The sequence below is a fragment of the Octopus bimaculoides genome, chromosome 8, assembly GCF_046866305.1.
Source record: "Octopus bimaculoides isolate indiv1 chromosome 8, ASM4686630v1, whole genome shotgun sequence".
In the NCBI taxonomy this organism is placed as follows: domain Eukaryota; kingdom Metazoa; phylum Mollusca; class Cephalopoda; order Octopoda; family Octopodidae; genus Octopus; species Octopus bimaculoides.
Window position 1 is genome coordinate 71,057,345 of NC_142935.1, and position 453 is coordinate 71,057,797.

Consider the following 453-nt stretch of genomic DNA (forward strand, 5'->3'; position numbering starts at 1 on the left):
CAGTAGCAACATCAATATCAAAATACGTGTTTAAAAGCAACAGCTGTTTTTTTAAAAAAGAATGTGTGTGCGTCTGTTCACGCGCGCGCGTAATTTATTAGTAGAAATCTGAATTCTTAGGAAGTTATAAAATCTTTACTACAATAACCTTTATACAACACTTCTCTACATGTTGTGTGGCTAACATAAAACCTGTTCCTCGTAACACTGGCTGTGCGTGCTTTCTGCATTTCGGAAAAAAAATTTCTTGGAAGCAACTCAGGTAGTCAAGTTTGGAAAATAGAACACACATACAAACACAAGCACACATACACACACAGACGCACACACACACACAAACAAACAAACATACTCTTTCTCTCTCTCTCTCTCTCACACACACACACATCATATACGCACAACAAAATTCTATTGTAGTTATATTGAATTGTATATTATTTAAAAGATAGAAAA